Source organism: Pelecanus crispus, chromosome 6, assembly GCF_030463565.1.
Source record: "Pelecanus crispus isolate bPelCri1 chromosome 6, bPelCri1.pri, whole genome shotgun sequence".
NCBI lineage: Eukaryota > Metazoa > Chordata > Aves > Pelecaniformes > Pelecanidae > Pelecanus > Pelecanus crispus.
In genome coordinates this window covers 59,250,697-59,270,690 of record NC_134648.1, presented here as the reverse complement: position 1 = coordinate 59,270,690, position 19,994 = coordinate 59,250,697, and positions in this window count along the sequence as shown.

The following is a 19,994-nucleotide window of genomic DNA, read 5'->3' as shown; positions in this document are numbered from 1 at the left end:
ACAGGTGAGCAGCAGGCAGTGGGAACGGACTGGGAGCCCAGTCCTCTGATAGCTGTGCACTGGGCAGGCAGGTTGGTGGGAAGTGGGTGGAGGAAGCAAATTAATTGCAATCAGTAAAGAACTAAAACAGATGACTCCCTTAGGAGACAGAGAGGAGGTGGGAATTCTCTGACTCACCGTCCCATCACCATTCCTCCAGGGCTTCTCCTAGAGCACTGCTGCTACATGCCAGCCCTTACACAAGGCTGAAACAAAAGGCTCGCTCTCTCCTTCACAGAATGCAATTTCCATGAAGTATGGACACGCTGCTCTCATTAACAGACATGTAAGAATATAGCACACATGCCCACAGTGTTCTGTAAATAATAATCATAATACTGACAGAGTCGTGTTGAATTCTGTCAGGTAAAGATTAAGAGATCCTCAGAGTTGCGTTATTATGCCAAACTGCATACGGCCATTTGAAACACATATAGTAACACCATTCTTTGATTTTTTAAACGTGATCCTAGGAATCCCTTAAATAATTTGTTAGGTGTTTATCAGAAATCTCTTTGCCAACTATTTAGTTGGGATTTATAGAAAATTATCTCCCCGCAGAAGAAATGCTTTCCAAGTGTCACAGTGTACAGGTAAACACTGACCAGCACCCTCAGAAAACACGCTGTGAGATGAAATGATAGAAGCACAAAAGCAGAGTATGTGGTTGCTAATCAGCCAACTGGGGCATGCTGGCAGCAAGGCTTGGTTTCTTTTAACTACTCCGGCCCCTGGGAATACACTGCTGCCTGAAACCACTTTGACTGCCCTCAATGTTGAGCATAGGTGTTCAAAAAGATCTGCTTCAGTGCTTACTGCTTCAGTTTGTTTTGATGGACTTACGGAGAGTCTTGATTTATGTCAGAAATTCCCAGAATGAGCTTCAGTGGTATCTAAAATGGATGAGCTAATTTTCTCATAGGTAGAAATTGCCTTGATTTCTCCAGAATCTGGGCTTCCAGCACATTCACACACAGAGAAAGTCCCTCTGATAAATTAAACAACACTAAGCCAGGCTGACAGGATTTATTTATTTATATATTCATTTATTTTGCAATGTGTATTCACCTAAATATGAGTCAGCCAAATTTAAGAGCTGAAACTAAATTAAAACACCCAGCTTGTTAAGAGCTACCACAGATGACAAATTCCTGGACAAAGCTGAATTGCAGGTGCTGAGGTGCAGACTTGATTGCGTGCACAGTGAGAAAGCAAGCCCCTCTTCAGGATGCTGACAGTGTCCTCAAAAGGACTAGTTTGGCTTTAAGATAAATCTCTACTGGGAGGTACATGTTAAAGATGACTAGAAAACTGGAATCACAACTTGGGAAAATTTATTTTGGTTTTGTACTTCATCAGAATGAAAAATTAACGTGTTTGTAGGATTTTTCAGAAATAGTAATTTCACCTTCTGTCTCCATCTGTATTAGCAAAGAATCCCTACAAGGAGCACACACTCAGGATGCAGGAGATCCTCAGCAGAAGAGTTTATGTGTTGCTTGATTTGGGGTTCAAAACCACATCTCCAATACACAAGGTGAAAGATCTAATTCCTACATTTTTGTAGGACAGGTTTTACTGTTTCATTTTTGGTCCTGCAAAGCCTTTTTTTGGTGAAAGATCCACTGAACTTGATAAACTACTGAGAAAACTTCGTAATTTTGTAAATTGGTATTTTCCAGTAAAAAAGAAAAAAAAAGAAAAAAAAATCTAAAAGACAGGCTGTAGGTTGACTGCATATTTCTAATTTTCTATTTCTAATTTATTCTTTTGCCACAGAGAATTGATAGTGTGCTAAGGAATAATGGAATTGGCTCATATTTTCATATTTTTCATATTTCATCCAGATTGCTCCTATCCCCAAACAAGGACAGTGATATTTTCACAAATATTGTTTTTAACCTTAGGACTCATTTCCTTCTATAACAGCTGGTTTAACTGTTGTTTTTGAGGAAATCTCACCAGAAATTGCTTTTGAGTGTGTAAATACATTCTGGTCGGTGCTTCAGCTGGCCCATCTGACCACAAACCACAATGAGAGATAAGGCTTTAGCCAGGCCTATCATAGAGTCCCTTTTAAAAACAGCCACAAATGATGGGGATAAGTATGGTCTTCTGGCCACAGAATAATAGTCCTTAACCATGATTAACCTTTCTACATAACACTGACTCATTGTTGAGGCTATTAGAACTGTAATTCCTCTGTTTATCGTATTGCTGATCAGGAATACGTATTTTTTTCTTTTCTATTATTTGTCATAGTAGGAAACAGGACTTTTCTACTTGTAGTAGAAGACGGTATGTTGGAAAAGGCTGGTCTAGAAGTGATAGTTCTCTGAGAGTTTGCCAGGATTGTTAGTCTATCTAGTCTTGTCAACAGACTGTACCTTGCTAAGGCAAGGATGAATAAAATGGCAGTTTTGTAACTCACTCACTTAAGCAACCAAACAAAACCACCTATTGCACTGTTACACATGGTTTTATTTAGGACAGGATTTTTTTTTTTTTTTTTAAATTATTCATTACTGTCCTGGTTTTGGCTGGGATAGAGTTAATTTTCTTCCTACTAGCTGGCATAGTGCTGCGTTTTGGATTTAGGATGAGAATAATGTTGATAACACGCTGATGTTTTAGTTGTTGCTAAGTACTGCTTACACTAGTCAAGGACTTTTCAGCTTCCCATGTTCTGCCAGGTGCACAAGAAGCTGGGAGGGGGCACAGCCAAGGCAGTTGACCCAAACTGACCAAAGGGCTATTCCATACGGTATGATGTCATGCTCAGTATAGAAACTGGGGGGAGTTGGCTGGGGGGCAACGATCGCTGCTCGGGCGCTGGCTGGGTGTCAGTTGGTGGGTGGTGAGTGGTTGCATCACTTTTTTTTTTCCCCTGGGTTTTGTTTCTCTCTCTCGTTGTTCTCCTTTTCATTACAATTTTTATTACTACTATTATTATTATTATTACTATTACTATTATTATTATTTTATTTCAATTATTAAACTGTTCTTATCTCAACCCATGAGTTTTCTTACTTTTGCCCTTCCAATTCTCTCCCCCATCCCACCGTGGGGGAGGAGTGAGCAAGTGGCTGTGTGGTGTTTTGTTGATGACAATTATTCCTTCACAGTGTGAAAAATATATAGTATGTTAATAGAAATATCTTAAATGCATTTTGATTCATTGGAGACAGGTATCAGACAAATCTGCAAGCAATTTTCCTGTATCTTCCCATCATCTTTTTCTTTTTAGACGGTGGAAAAAGTTATATTTTGACTGGAAGACAAAAAGAAACAGGTAATGCTTCATAAAACCTCACTGCACAAAATTTTAAATTTTAAAAAAGCATTCAACCTTTCGTATGTGTCTGTACGTGCTATGGTTCTTTCAGCACTGCCATGTCATTCTTTAGCCTCATGATCTTTTATTAATGTTTGCTGTGTGTCAAAAGTTGATAATTATTAGTAGAGATCGTCTGCCTCACAGGCACCTTACAATTTATCAGCAGACTATTATACAATTTGACCTTGTCCATAAAAGAGCACATTAAACACTATAAGAGGAAGAAAGTGTCCTGAGAGAGTAAAATTAGCAGTCAGTAAATCTACTCAGTGTCTAGTCTTGTATTGCATATGATGCTGACATGTTTGTATGTGCACACAAATGTGTTTGTGTGTATTTGCAAACAAATATATACACCCCTATTAATTTTTTTTTAACGTGTATTTCAATGCCCATCTAAATGCTCTGAACAGGTCTCCTGTAATTTAGAGTGCACCATACCACAGTGAAGAGTGCCTATAAATATCCACCAAAGATCACTGAAGAATCAAATATGAATTTAATTAAAAGGAATTAATACTAAGGTATTTAATCTGATAAGAGGCAGTATCAGTTAAGGACCTACTAAGGTATATTTTATAGTCACTGGGGCTTTGGCTTATCTTGCTTCTTCCTGTTTTTCTCAAACCACTGTGTGTGGGATATGTGTGCTCAGGATTGGAGTAGCTAAAAGCTACAGGCAACATTCTGCTTTCTGTTACCCCAGAACAACCTTTTTGATTTCCAAGAGGGTGCAGCCAGGTAACTAAGCACAAAAATGCAAACAGCTGCTGAATCCCATGCCAGATGTGGGGCAACTTTCTTGGTGGTCAGAGTGATTTCTGCCTGTGGAAAACTTTTGCAATACAATTCAATATGCAGGGCTCAGATTTACCATCCTCCATATGTACAAACTGTAGCTGCAAGAACTGATAAGAGGTATTCCAGGGCAGAATTTATCCCTTCATCTGCTGTATGTCACAAGTTATTATTTTTTGTAAACATGCTGAGTCTGCCTCTGATGAAAGGATGAAAGCTACTTCTTTCAGGAGGGCGAGACTGGACCTTAACCATTGTAATGACTGACGAGAATCCAGATCTTTCAAAGGATGGGCATAACTAGTACAGATGTTGCACTTTACCTGGACTTGTACATGTTCATGACGACTTTGTCAGCCAATGACAGAAATGTTCTCAGCTGCTCGCTGTTTGCTAATGACAAAACAACTACCTAAATTGAATGTTTGATTCTATTTAAAGGTCAACACGAGTGACTAATTCTAAATTATGTAATTATACTAAGAAAGCAGAGTTAAGAAGCTGCTAACCTGTATCATACAGAGACAACTGTGAAAATCTAATACTGTTGTTTTGAAAGATTTCTGTTAAATGAGCATCAAGTGACTGTTACCATTGTGGTAATGAGATGGTGTTATTAACAGGATGTGGCACAGATGAAATCTATAAGAAAGACCTTGCACTTTTGAGGGATGTTGAATAACAAAATGACTGCCTGAAAATTACTTCAGGTCACTCAGTGTTAGGAGCATTCTTCTCCACTGTCCAGAAGACACAACCACACACATGCACAGCCTTCCATCCCCTCTCCCTCCACAGCCCTTGGAAAACAGTTTCCCTCTCAAGCTAGTGGCACTGGCTTCTGGAGCAGATGAATCACTTCCAAAGAAGTCAATGTAGTACGTGACAGGCCCACATAAGCAGATAACTGTAATATTACAGGGATTTTATTGATATCTTTTTCCAGAATAGATTATCATGATTCATTTGTATCACAGCAGTTCCAAAAAGACTGATTCATGGATCAGAACTGTGTGTTGGTGTTAGGTACTGGGAATACATGGAGCAGCAATGCAGACCTTGCCTTCCCTGGAAACAGCGCTGGGTAGCATTGCCACCTCCCTGCTATTTTGCTATCCTCTTTCCCTCGAGCTGCGTGATGTAAAACTAGTCCTTCCTGCTGTTCTTGAACTGGTGATCCCACTCCCCCCAAACTTCAAGAATTCAAACTGTTTTGAGAAAAGTCCGGTTCAGTTCAACTCTCTGCCTAGCCTTTTCCAAACAATTGCTCCTACTGCTGCTGCGACGAACAGCCTTGCCACAGCCCTGTGTTTAAGAGGCTGGCTTTTTGTGTGCTTCATTTATAAATCCTGTTGGTGGAAACATTTCTGTAACTGGACCCAGTAGGAGTCTGACACTCTCATTGTGACTAGCTGTTTATTGTGCAAGCTGCTGACTAACTCGCAGTAACTAAAATATAATTTTCCAAAATAGACACAGATGACAAACAGATAATCACTGCGGAGAGCCAATATAACTAAGGAGTACACTCAAGGCTCTTTTAGGTGTACTTCACAGGCTCATTATAATCAGCAAACGGATCTTAACTCAGGCTGTCACCTACTCAAAACTATTCCTTATTTTCAAGGCTGTGTCTCGTTGTGCCACTTCAGATAAAGCAAAGGGGGTCCAGTCATGTGCTTTGGTACCACTTAGCTCTCAGATGGCATCCAAACTCTGTTCTTTTTCGCCTCAAAAATCCCTGTGACTCCTTCATCCTGTCTTCCCAGCTCTCACTCTGCCTGAGGAGCTGGATTGCTGGGGCCAAGGCAAGCAGGCTCCCTGCCCACAGGGGCTTCAGGAGCTGCTCAGCCCTTTAAATCCGCGGTGAGGAGCTGCTTCTTTCCTGTTCTCAGATTTTCCTGCAGTCAGCTTTATGCTTACATCAGTGCACAGCACTTAAAGAGTCTCTCAACATGGCTACCCTGCATGGCCTTGTAGCCATTATTTCCTAACAGAGATAGCAGGAAGACAGTCATACTTCAGGAAGATTTGAACAAAAAGACCTAAGATGATGGAGATTAAAAGTATTCAGCTGATACACAAGCAAACAAAGGAAAGCAAACACCTTGACTTAACTGAGGGGGCACAGGGCAAAGATATTGCCAAAGAATTCAGTTATCCTTGACTAGAATAAATAAGTAAATCCCTTGAGAATGGGACCCTGGGCACTTAAGCAACAGTAAAATAAATTAAAATCCTGTGTCTGATAATAAAATACAATGTAGCTTCGGTGTAAGATTTCTTGCTACCCTAAGGATGCTGTTTCTACTGAGGCCTCTGGTGTTCATCTATCTCATTAATAAAACCTGCAACAGAAAGAATCATCCCCACACACCTTAAAAAAATATGCATACATTTTGAAAAGTATCTAGGTTGGAGATGTCCAGTTAGATTTAAGATTCTTGGGCTGATGTCTAAATTCTGGGTGCAGAGGTGTCGCAGCTCTTTGTGTGGTGACCCCAACCTGATGGTGCTCATGAAAGTGCTGCAGAGGCACAAGCCTGGGCTGTTGGGGTCATGGCCACATCCACGTCTCTGTATCCTTGCCTCAGCACCTGGCCTGGTACATGCACATGGTGCTGCAAATAAAGCCACTGCAAACCCTAGAGCGGGTCTCTAGCCACTAGCAGATTTTCATGGCAGGTTTTGAAAAGGATTGGTTTTTGCCAGATGTGGAATAAAAAGAAATCCTAATAGCTGGGGGAGAGAGATTATCTATCTATCTATCTATCTATCTATCTATCTATCTATCTATCTATCTATCTTTGTTTAAAAACAAAGTGATAGCAAAAATCCTGACAATAATGTTTCTTCTTGTTTTTCACATTTTGTGAGGGTTTTTTTTAGCTTCAGTTTCATAGAAACTCCAATTATCAACCACTTTCCACATGCAGTCTAAAAAAGTTTTGACATTAGGAATGTCAGCGGCAGTCGGAGGTGGTGTCAGAGCAGCCGGCACGGAGTGCAGCAGGCTGTCTGCCCCAGTGCGAGAGGCCATGTGACACATCTTTTCAGAGTATCTTTTTCATTACGACTTTTCCCTCTCAGATTAGGCTAACTTGTTAACTCATCCACCCTGGTATCTTTCCATTAATGCCTCTGCTTTGTAAGCTATTTCTCACTCTCTGATCAGCTTGGGATCACATTTGGGATTGGGCTGTGTAAAGGAGAGACAACGCAGAGGAGATATTCAGGCTCAGGAGATATTTAGACATTTTATGTTCACACACATAGTATGTAACATTTTCTATCACAAAAAAAGAAAGAGGGAAAGAGGGAAGGAAGAAAAGGAGGGGAGGGAGGGAGGGAGGGAGGGAGGGAGGGAGGAAGGAAGGAAGGGGAGAGACGGAAAAAGTGAAAAAAGAAAGAGAGGAAAGGATGGAAAGAGGGAAAGGGGAAAACACAGAGAGAAAAAGAAAGAAAGAAAGAAAGAAAGAAAGAAAGAAAGAAAGAAAGAAAGAAAGAAAGAAAGAAAGAAAGAAAGAAAGAAAGAAAACCCTCCCACTTTTTCTGTAGAATGCTTCTCTATTCCAGAGCATAGTAGACAATAAGAACTTATTTTAATACACTGTGTTCTATAAAAGACAACAAAAAGATAATTTTCAATTTCTGTAAACAGAGAGAAAGAGAGAGATGCTGCTACACATACTGACCTTAGCAGAATTGCTCAAATTTAGCAATGAACCTGACAGATTTACATGATGCATATGAAGCAAGGCTCTTCGTCTTCATGTCCTTGTGCTCATTATAAAGGCATGGACGCAGAGCATAGTTTATAGAGTGATGATAAAATATACCATGGCACCTGGGCTCCCTGCAGAGTTCTGAAGATTTATCTGTCTTTAGGTGAGGTACTGTACAGGGATGTCTCACTCCCATCGCTGAACTTGTGAACTTAAACCTAGACTTGAAAGGATCACTCATCTGGCGAGAAGAAGAATTTAGTCTTTACCCATTCCAGAGTCCTCCCATGTCTGTTTTTTAATAAAGGACATCAGTGTACACAGTGGTGCTGAACTGTGTTTTTTGGTTGTGTGCTTTAACCTATGTGCGTTAGGATGTCTAATGGTAGTTTTATCTCTGCAGAAGCCCCGTTTGGGTTGAACAGAGCATGTCTGCTCTTTGTACCAATGCTTGTAGAAGAAGACCTTGAAGAAGGGTATGTGGCTGAAGCCAGACTTTGAGCAGAGCAGTAAATCCATGATGCCTTTAAGCATTTTCTAAGCTTTATACCAATATGTTATAGTCTTAAGTTATATTTGTGACAAAACTAGAAATATAAAATCCTTCCCTGTTCTGTGTTTATCATGGCACACAAATGTATTTTAAAAGGAAGATACTTTATCAAGTCTATGCTTTTGAAATGACTTTATTAATGCAATCAACAATCATTCTTCTAATCATCCAGAAACTCAGATGCCAGTCTACTTTAAATAGGTGTAGAACTGATAAGAAATGAACCTATTTTCTCTTTTAAGATATTATTTTCTGAAGCTAACAGACAGATTGTAGAAGGGGAGTTTTAATATGTACTAACTTTTACAAACAATTAATACGGTGATCTTAGGAACGTCACCAGTTTTGGTGTTAAAAATGTGAACACAATGTAATTTTGATTAGTCAGAAATTTATCCTCATCATCTGCTCATGATATGGGAAGGTAGGATTGTCCCAAATGAGATGCAGATTTTCCTGTTATAGCCTTTGAGAAACATACAACAAAAGAAAAATCTGACCTTAAAAAGCTGTTGATTGAAAGAGATGACACAACATACAGCTTACTACTAGGATCCACAATACATCATGTGTGCTTACCATTAGGAAAAATTATCAAACCTCCTTAAATTCAAGCATGACATTACTTGTGCAACCAGAGCAGCTTTAGTGAGACTTCTTAGGGGAGTAAAAAAAATGTTTTGGAAGTTTCTGGGGTCAGACTCTCCTAAGTCCTGCACCATAGAGGGTTCTACAATACAATCTAGGGTTTAAATTAGGTCTCCTGAGATCTTCAGAGAGCATAAACCAGGAAAGAATGTATCTATGCTTGTAACTTTAGGTTAAGAAGAAGAAAAACAAATGAAGAAATCTTTCTTCAGGGGCCTGTCAAGACACATGTTATTTATAGTTCTAAAACCAGTTTCAGTTCTATTTTGAAATATTTCCATGGGGACTTATTTCTAATTGCAAGACTAAAAATTGTAGAGATGGCTCCTGTGTGTTAATGAGCACCTGTACTCTTTCTGGGTGTCTGGGAGTGCCATTCTCCCTCTCTGCTGTCTCATCACATTCCCCAGCACTACCATATAGGAATATTTCTCCACTTGGTCAGTCCCCCTTATCTTGGTAGTACAGGGAAGCTGGTCCTTCCACTTGAACAGCATTGTGGGAGTGTGAGAGCTGCTTCCTCGCAGCTGGACTTCCATACCTATAAAACACATTTCTTTGTGGTTGCTTGCTCATGAAAGAGAATGAAAGCAGAGTAAGTCAGTGTTCTTTTTATTGTGCAGAGAGCCTGACATCTGGCAAGCATCTGGCTAGGGACTCTTATCAGGAAGGGTGGTGGTTAGAACATTTTACAGGTATAGGACCTTTAATCTGTAAAAGATTTGGGGTCAGAGCTCATTAGGCATTATCAACTGGGTTGGTTTTTACCAGCAGAAGTAGATGGCTTAACAAGTAGAGGACAGCCAGAGATCTGCTTCTTGTTCTGCAAGAACTCTTGTAACTCTACCTTAGGATGCCCCAATACTGTGTTGCCAGTGATAATGGCAGTTATAATGACTCAACAAAACAGAGCAATGCTCCAGTTTAGTGTAACGTTTCTGCTTGACAGAGACACTGAAAATAGGAGCTGGTCATGGTTTTGCCTTCTGGTTCTAAAAACTGAAAGTACGCTGCTTTATGGGTTATGTTAACTCCAGACACAGGTTTCCCTTAATGGGTTAAAAAGGAAGATTACCTTTGAAGAGATGGCGGAGTGGAGGACGACAGACACATTTGCACACATTGGGCCTTTCACAGCCTTTCAGTTGCTTTTGCTATTGTAAAACTACAGAAGAGCAGAATTTCAGTGCAAATGGAAGCTGCTGCTTCTGCTTATCTAGTGATGGCTGCTTCAGGAAAGGAAAAATAAACCATACTGTAGGATGGGTGCTGGATCCTGCACTTGGGTCACAACAACCCCATGCAATGCTACAGGCTTGGGGAAGAGTGGCTGGAAAGCTGCCTGGTGGAAAAGGACCTGGGGGTGTTGGTCGACAGGTGGCTGAATGTGAGCCAGAAGTGTGCCCAGGTGGCCAAGAAGGCCAACAGTATCCTGGCTTGTATCAGGAATAGTGTGGCCAGCAGGAGTAAGGAAGTGATTGTCCCCCCGTACTCGGTACTGGTGAGACCGCACCTCAAATACTGTGTTCAGTTTTGGGACCCTCACTACAAGACAGATACTGAGTTGCTGGAGCATGTCCAGAGAAGGGCAACAAAGCTGGTGAAGGGTCCTGGAGAGCAAGTCTTATGAGGAGTGGCTGAGGGAACTGGGATTGTTTAGCTTGGAGAAGAGGAGGCTGAGGGGAGACCTTATCGCTCTCTACAACTACCTGAAAGGAGGTTGTAGTGAGGTGGGTGTTGGTCTCTTCTCCCAAGTAACAAGCGATAGAACAAGAGGAAATGGGCTCAATTTGCACCAGGGGAGGTTTAGATTGGATATTAGGAAAAACTTCTTTACTGAAAGAGTGGTCAAGCATTGGAACAGGCTGTCCAGAGAGGTGGTGGAATCACCATCCTTGGAAGTGTTCAAAAAACAGGTAGACGTGACACTTTGGGACATGGTTTAGTAGGCATGGTGGTGTTGGGTTCATGGTTGGACTGATGATCTTAGAAGTCCTTTCCAACCTTATTGATTCCTAGTTTTACTTTCATTAAAAAATAATCCAGCCACCAAGCCAGGAAACATGAAATTAATTATTACTCTACCCTTAATCGGTTTAGTGATGGACTTAGCGTTAGGCTAATGGTTGGACTTGATAATCTTAAAGGTCTTTTCCAACCTAAATTATTCTATGATTCTATGATTATTAACAACTAGGGAAAAAATGTGTCCTGTTCCTGATCCTGCTTGTGGCAGGAGCAAAACTGTAATGTTTTTCTGCATTATCTTGGGGAATGGTGATATGTGCTAAAAGCAAAATGTTTGTACCTGCAGCAGAAATGTTCTTGCAGATACTTATCTCTTGCAGGTACAGGCAGGAGTGGGCATGAAAAGGATACCTGATGACGGCAAAATAAATATATTCTGTCTGAAGATTTAGGAACTGCTTCCTATAGCTAGGATCTCACGCCCCTAACAACCTCGTTTTGACTGGGAGAAGCCACTAGCAACACTAGCTATGGCCTATTCCTTGCCCTTAAAGTCTGCTACTTAGATTATTTTGCCTTCAGAAAGATAGGGAGGTACTTCTGTTCTTTTTTGCTTTCTGTGCAGGGCCCGTGCTTCACCAAGCAACATTTATTCCTAAATAATGGAATATCTCAGAGGTTAGGATGAGAGGAAAACATTTTGTCTGGAAGGGATGACTAATCAACCCAAAGGCCTTTTCAGAGGAGACCAGGTGTGTAGGCAGCAAAGACATTAATTCCAATTTTTATTTTGCCTCATAGAAGTGAATTTGCAGAGGCAATAGCAGATTGTTGATTTTTTTTTTCGTTGTCTGACCCAGGGTCATCACTGCCTGAAAAAAACCCACTGAATGCATTATAAGGTGGACACACCTTTGGGGTTTATGTCTCAGCCAACTAGTGTTTGTAAGACTGTTATACCTTTTGTTCATGAAGACAGGAATCTAAATTTCAGTAGTAACAGTTCACCTACAAAGGATGCGAATAAGCATGAAGTTTCTAGTCTATGGCAGTGCTTTTCTACTACTGCTGGGATGAAAGCTGGAAAAATGAATAAATAAATAAATAAAATATTTATTTTATGGGGGAAATAAATTAGTGACTATCTATTTGGCAGAAGCAAGTAAGGGTAGTTGATCAGCTATGCATCTTTTTTAAGGAGGGGTTCCAAAGTGAACATAAAAAGAAGATTCCTGTGGGCAGCTTGTGAAGAGAGTGGCAATATTCAGGACTTACAATATTCTTGGACTTCTTGATAAAGTGATGCTAAACCTCTAGTGTTTTACTGCATGAGTTCAGTGGGGCTGACTGTCGGGCAGTTGTGTTAATTTGGGTGCAGGTCAGAATTTGGTGCCTCAGTTGTAATCTCTGGTGAAGTGACTATCTCAGAGTTTTAAAAACATGCTTTATTTCTGGCCTAAATAATCTAACTACAATGTTCAGCCTTTAGATCATTTTATATCTTTTGGATTTTTTAGATTAAAGTAATTTGTTACTATTTTTTCCCATGTAAGGGAATGACTGTGAACAAATGGCCCTTTAGCCTTCTCAAAATGGAAGAGACTGAGCTTCTCAAACCTTTCACTGTAAGACCTATTCTTTAATACTTTAACCATTACCTCAGCTTTTCACTGAACCTCTCCAATTTATCTAAAATGAACCTAACTACTTAGCCCAGTTGATGGCTATTTCAAGCAACTATGTAAGATAACTGTAAATATAAGGTCATCAAACTGCAGAACTTGAGTGGTTAGAAGTTTCTACTGTACTTTGTGTGATTGGTACAGATCTGAGCTCCAGAAAGGAGTTGCCTGAGGAAAATATTTTCTGAAAATGTGGTTATAGAACTAGATTTTCTTTTCTCCATCCAGATGTCCAAAATGACAAATGATTTGTAAGACACAGCACTTATTAATTTGGCTTTGTAATTTCCTTATAAGAGCTACTCAAGCATCACAATCAAACCCAGGAAAAAGACAAGTCTCTGGAATGACAGAAACTCAGATTTGGGGGTGCAAGCTTGCAAAGGGGTCTTGTCCTCACAGGCGCTCAAATGAAAACCTAAGCACTGGGGTAAAAGAAAAATCCAATTTCCATCAACATAGAAGGATGTTCAGATGCACTGTTGGGAATACAGAAGACTAACTTTGTGAGCAGCTGAACTGCTGCAACCTGTTTCCCTATGAATTCATGTCCTTTGCACTCCAAAAATTTCTCTAGTCTTACCTGCAATAAATGCAGCTGTGTCTTGTTGTAACAATGGAATAAATACAATAGTATGGACTTGCATGCCCTGACAGACTAGCTTTTTTTTACTTATTCCTTGGCTGTCTGACTGTTACTGACAGAAGGTGTAATAGCTGAGTTCTGCCTGTCTTTTCTTCAGTGGAGGCATTTCTTTTTGTCTGTTTCCCCTATCTATTCACCAACTTTCACAAAAGTTATAGAAACTTAATTACCCTTCAGGTTTTACCTATTGTTCAAATTTGTTTGAAATTCTCTATGGATTAAAGAAAGGTTATTGTGCAGGAACTGACAGACAAGTTGGTCATATTGGTCACATCTCCCTTAGAAAGCAGGCCTAAAAGAAGAAATAAAGAAAGAATAATGCAAAGAAACTTGAAGCAAATCCTTTCAGTTTCTCCTTTCACTTTCTCTCATTTCCCATTTACAACTTTTCTTGAGTTTGAGGTTCACTCAGTTTTAAGATAATTACAATTTTTAACATGAACACTAAATTAAAATTTTCATATATGTTAACTGGTGACCAGCACTTCATACAATTTTCATTATAAATCACATTATTTCTCTGGGTTGTTTACAAGAAAGAAATCTAAATGGGTCAAATCTTTCTGTTACCTTCTTTCTAGGTGTCAGTATTCCACCAGACAACAGTATACACAGTTCATTAAAAGCTAAGTATTCTGTATTATTAAATGCTTTGTGGAATGGAACATCTAAAATGAACTGCCAAAGCATAATATCTAAGCACTGGAAAAGATTAAGGAAGTGGATAGTAGATTTGAGAAAAGAAAAATAAGATCACTTGACCATCAATGCAGACCTTTTTGAGGAAGATAGGCTTTCTATAATGTATTTTCTTTGTTGCATTCATCAGAATTATCAAGCTTTCAGCAAAGACCTTGCAAAATTGGATCTGACTGCCATGTGGTTTAGAGCATGTTTTACTTATGGCTTTAAAAAATGAATGAAGAATGAAAATCATGATTGTGGGCAGATTCTTCCAAAATGTTTTAGCTACTCTTTATTTCATCTCACTCCTCAGCTGCCCAAAGCCGGATAGGAAGATCAAATACCCAGAGAATGGCATAGAAAGAGCCATCACAGGGAGAAGAGGACATCCAGTTGGACTGATGTAATCACCCAAATGCCTCTCCAGCTCAGCTCTAATTGAGGTTGTCATGACTTGGCAGAGCAAAAGCAAATTTTGTTGATGAAAATTTCATCACTGTTAAGTGAGAGGACCAGCCTTATGTAAGATCACCAAGCGGGTAGCAGAAATGAGGAGGTTATGCTTTTATCTAAGCACCTTGTCTTGCACCTACGGAAATTAAAAATTCAGGCCCAACTCCCTTCCTAGGGGCTTCTTTTACAGAGCTCTTGCAGGACTGCACAGGAAACCGCCTGGTCGAAGCAGATGTTCGGCTTCACTTACACAAAGGCAGCAGATACCACTCAGCCGCTCCTGCATTTTCATCGGAGGAGGATGGGGACACGCTGGGGAGTCCGAGAAATGCTACCCCTCACTGAGTAGTAGGGTTTCTGGTGTCATTTACTACATATATCAGCTGTAACTGGGGGATACTAGAAGAAAGCTTTGCTTTGTGGAAATGAAGAGATTTTTCATTTGTATTGCTTTAAAGACTGGATGGAAAAAGCTAAAATACTTCGTGCAGGGGGGGGTCAAAATACAGATCATCGTCTCTAACATGCTTGGGGTCCTTGAACAGCTCTCTTCCTTTTTTCCCCTTTTCTTTCCTCTTTTAGTTTTCTTTCCCCCCCCCTCGCCCCCCCTTTCTTTTGGTTTGAACCTACTTCTAATAAACCAGAATTAATCCCTAATTAGAAGCAATGGGGTTCTACTTTTTTTCCTTTCTCTTTTGCTCATGAAACTCCTGTTGAGCATGACACTCTGGCATGAAGCTTCCTTCACAGCAGCAGTAAGGAATTCTTTTCACTTCTAGAGTCTGTGAGTTTGGTAAAAGTCTCTTCCTTACCCTGAGGTCAGTGATGTCTGTAGTTTAATTTAAGGCATTAGAGAGAAACAATTAGTTTGCCTGGTGCCTAAACTGCTGCTGAATAAACAACCACAGAAGCTGAATCTTTAAAAAACTCCTCACGACTTTATTTATCTGGACTCTCAGTTGCCATCCAGATGCAAGAAATTACTTTACTTCATTTTAATTCTTGCCATTTTCTCAGCATTGTGCTACTTTAGGAGGCAAATAAATGCAGTAGGAAGATACCTATAGATGTGTTCAGCAGCTGGAGGGTTTACGATCTAACCTAAAAAATGCAAGTTGGTTTTCTTGTAGTAATTAATACCAGCAACATTTCTACTAAATGCTTCTGTGTGCCTTGTAGAGCTCCTCATGTCTCAGCAGTGGGTTGAAGCTCTGAGGGGCACAGTTTCACTCATCAGCCATGACTTTTGCTGAACGGGTTTGTAAACCTCAGTGAACAGTCATAAAACTAAGTCCCAGGCTTCACAACAACTCCTAATTTTAATTCTAAAGCAATCAACCTAACCCACACTCTTTATCAGATATAAAATCTATTTTACAGAAGCAGAAAGACCCCAAGCCTTTTAGGTAGGAGGGTTTTAAGTCTTCAACAACAGTTAAGCACTCTTTTGTCCTAAATGCAAAGATCCTTGCCCTGTTGCAAATAGTATTGTGTTTTTTGTAGCTCAGTCTTAAGGAAAAACCAACACATGATTGGGAAAATAATGGTCATTTTGGAGAAAATAAAGACCTGTTAGCTTGAAGTAGGTACTTGAGGCTTATATTAATAAATATTTTCTACTATGGACCATGTAGAGCTATCTGTAAAACCTGGTACTAATGAAAAAACTAACAGAGGGAGGGGCAATCCAGATTGCCTTCCAACCAACACTGGGGATGTACTTGAGAATGTAGATCTCCCTGTAACTCTAAAAACACTGTATTCTGGTAAACAATCCGAACTCATTTCAACCACCTGAGGCCCAGGAGAAAAGTGATAGAGTTTCTGTCAAGCCCACACTTGGTGTTATGTTTTGCAGTATTTCAGGAAGAGGCACAGTGCTTACTGTTATGCAGAAGAGAAAAAGTACATTTATTTTCGTCATGAGAAGGTGAACTTTACATCATTGCCCAACTTCTGCAAAGTAACAAAAACCTACAGTACATGTCTGTTTTCTGAGCTACTATCCCAACTGCTGATGGTAGATAATAATATTGTGATTTGTTTGGATTTAAAACCAGTTAAAAAAAAAAAAAAAAAAAGCACAAAAGAAATGTCTGTATCATCTGCCATACAGATGAAGCTAAGATTTTCCCACAAAAGCCTACATAGGGTCTGAATAATTTGAGGATGGAGTTGAGAGACATAATGGGAAAAAAGATTAACAATATGTATTCCAGAGGCTTCCAGCTGGACATGAAATGAAAATAATGACTGTTAAGATGTCAGTCTGCTCTTTGATAAATCTCATAATTATTATCAGACCCATATCTGATAACAGCCATCTATGAGAGAGAAATCAAGCTACTTTTATCAACTTACTTTGTCCATTGTCTTCTTGACCTCAGGCTGCTGGAAAAGTTTTATGTTATTTAGGTTGGCTCTTGTTTCTCACCAGATCTTTTCAGTTTATGGATATACTTGATACAGTGAAAAGACTGTATGTTAAATTTTAAAATTGCTACGGCTGATTTCAAAACCATGAACCTCAAACCTGTACAACTAGGAAAGAGGTCTGCTGTTTATTTGGGTCTAACCCAAAATGCAATGTGTTAATAGAAAAAAAATGCTAACTTATTTTCACTAATCCTGTGTTACTGGAATATCTTCTTCAGCTGACAGAGCAAAGCTGTACATCACTGTTAAGTTAAGGAGTGGCAAAATTAGGTCCTTTCACATGTTTTCCTGTTTTAAGTCATGTTAGCCAAACTGGTGATAAGACATTCCTTATCCCAGCTAGATTCAGGCAGAGCAATTGTGCAAATGAGAGGGAGTCTCAGTTTTAACTTCAGCTTCATGTAGTTTCACCAGAATGGATTCTCATTGTTTTCATTGCTCGGACTTAATGTAAAAAATAAGTCAAGGTGAACATTTGATTTTTTTTAAAGCCATTTCTCTAATCTCCAGGTCCCCTTGATTTTCAATTCACATGTTCTTTATTAAAAAAAAAATTATCTCTCTAAGCTACTTCAGAATTTAGATCATAACTCCCTCAATATACAAACTCCCAAGCTCTTGAAATTGTACTCACTCTCAAAACTATGGATGTTCTGATAATCTAAAGGACAAACATCTCTGCTTTCCACAAGGCACAACTAAAATAGTTAAGGTCCCTGACCAAGAAACTGTTCTCACACTTGTGAGATGCTTTGATAAACTAAACAGAAAATTCCAGGTAAAAATACTAACTTTAGACTAAAAATCTTCTTCACTTTTTAAATTGCTATTGGATATGTTTTTGCAAAATCACATTTGATTCAATAAACAAAAACATAGCAGTATTTTACTTGCCAGTTATTTATCCAAATAGGCATACCTTTTTGATTATAAAAACAAAGAAAGAAAGATAGCCATACAGAATTGAAAGTAATTACAATATAATTTACTAGTAAATAGGCTTTTTTTTTTCTTTTTTTTAATCACAGATGCTTTAATATGAGTAAGCTGAGCTTTTGCTTGGCTGTTTAGTTCACATAATCCCTACCTTATTCTTTTTATCCTTCTGGTATGAGCAGATGGAAAACAGGAATCTCGAATTACTATCCTCTGTTTTTTACTTAGTCTCAATCCATGTGGACTTTAATTTTTTAATTGTCTTGTTCAATACTTCACTGTCTCATCCATCAGTGAATGCAGTGTTGTAAAACAGGGTTCTGAAAACTACTAATTTGATCTATCATTGCATCAGAGAAAAATTCCTTTTTGGTCAGCTTGGTATATAAACACCTATGTCTTAAAATCCATGGGTGAGATCTTGGGAAGTTAGATGGGAATATAGGCAATTGAGGTGAAACTGTGTTCCCACCCAGAAAATCAGACAGCAAATGTGCTGGAGGACTTCAGATTGTTTACTCTCAACATCATCTAGCAGTGATTTTTCTTCCTGAACTTCTCCTTGCTCCCCCTCGCTGCTCAGCATCCTGCGTGTTGTGGTTTTGTTAAATAAATGTTTGGCTTCTGTGAGTGCTCCAAGAGTAGGTTGATAAAGGAGGTATTGAACTGCAGCGAGCCGTTCACAGGCTACTCACAATGCAGGCTAAACTGGGGTCTATCATACCAAAGGCTGAGACAAAAAGAACACATATTTCCATCCTGTTTAGGCTATAACTTTAATTCTGTTGTGGTACCTGAGTAAAGTTTCAGCAATGGTTAAAACGGGCCAAAAGAGTGTAGAGAGCTATGGAAGTTTTGGAGGTGTGTCTGTGCCAGCAAGGGTCTATCTCCTTCTCTCTCTCCACCTCCTTCAGGTTCACCCTTCCTAGAAGCCTTCCCACCTTTTAGAATACAGGATCCTGCTTCCTCTTTTTTCCCTTCTTTTCACCCCTCACAGCTATGTACCTCCGCTGCTCTGCAAACATCCTCTCCAACATCCTTCTCTGCCTTACAATTAATTTATTTGCACCTCTTCCAACATGAAACTCCACTCTGCCTGTGCCCCCCCGGTCTCCGTTCTCTGGCAGCCTCCGAGCAGAGAGCTGTAGGGGTGGGGCAACGCTGCTCCAGCAGAGCCAACCTCCAGCTCTTTCTGTGTGGGAAGTGAAAAAGCAACTGTTTCGCCTATATCTAAAGCTTACACTGGTAATATATTGTTTTGGTGCCTCTGCTTAGTGCATTACAGAATGCTCAGTCTTAGTCTGTTCAATATCTTTCTGGGCTCTAAATTACATTGCATTTGGTGTTCCACATTTAAACAATAGTCAGCTCTGAGAAAATCTCTGTGCATACAGAGAAGAGGATATTCTGACAAAGATATTTACTGGGTGAATAGTCTGTAGCAAAATGTGTAAAATGTTATTCATTGAGTTCAGAAAAAATATGACAAGTGATGTAACTACAGGATGAGGTTTTTTGACTTGAAAGAGGTTAGTGGCTCAGCTAACATTTGCCCCAGTGTCTCATAGTTTTGGATTTCTCAAACAGGGAACTTATGGTTCTGGATACACCTCAAAAAAATCACACCTTCTGAGACATGTACTGTTACTAAACAGAATAGCTAGAAATTACAAAATATTGGATTACAAAGATGATTACTCTAAGTTCTATTTAAAATATGTACATCTTTTAATATTTATATATACAATACAGCAACACAGTGGCATAGAATCAAAAACTAGCAACATTTACCTTGTATTTTTTAATGTCAACTACTACAAAAGCTGAGTGAAGTCTTCTGAAATTTCAAAATGTTCTGAAAGTGTAACTGGAATGTCAGTGTAGATGAAAAGTATGAGATGATTTTTTTGAAAAATTACAAAAAATATTTGCTATTTTCAGCTACCTCTGCAACTATTTTACTGCATTTGTACATTTAAAATTCCATTTAAAATACAAAAATAATTTAAGCTTAAAACTTCGGTGGTATTCACAAGAGATTCTTACTTTAAAAAAACAGCAAGCATGAAAAATTGCTGTTTCTACCTTT